Raw genomic sequence first — 236 nt, 5'->3', positions numbered from 1 at the left:
GTTCTCAGAGGAGCCCCCGGAGCACAGGGGGCTGGGCGTCATGGCCGCAGGAGCTCCCGGGCACCGGCACGGCCCCTGCGGAGGACAAGGACCCACGGACGGGAGGACGTCCCAGCCGCGCGTCTCACCAGGATCCGTACCAGGACGTGTTGGAAAAGCTCCTGAAACTCAGCAACAAACAGCAACACAAGGACCTTCGCCAGCGGGCGCGTCGCCGCATGAACCACCTAACGTGC

This window comes from Myotis davidii, unplaced genomic scaffold (assembly GCF_000327345.1).
Source record: "Myotis davidii unplaced genomic scaffold, ASM32734v1 scaffold609, whole genome shotgun sequence".
Lineage (NCBI taxonomy): Eukaryota > Metazoa > Chordata > Mammalia > Chiroptera > Vespertilionidae > Myotis > Myotis davidii.
The sequence above is the reverse complement of the archived record's forward strand: the minus strand, read 5'-3'. Positions refer to the sequence as shown.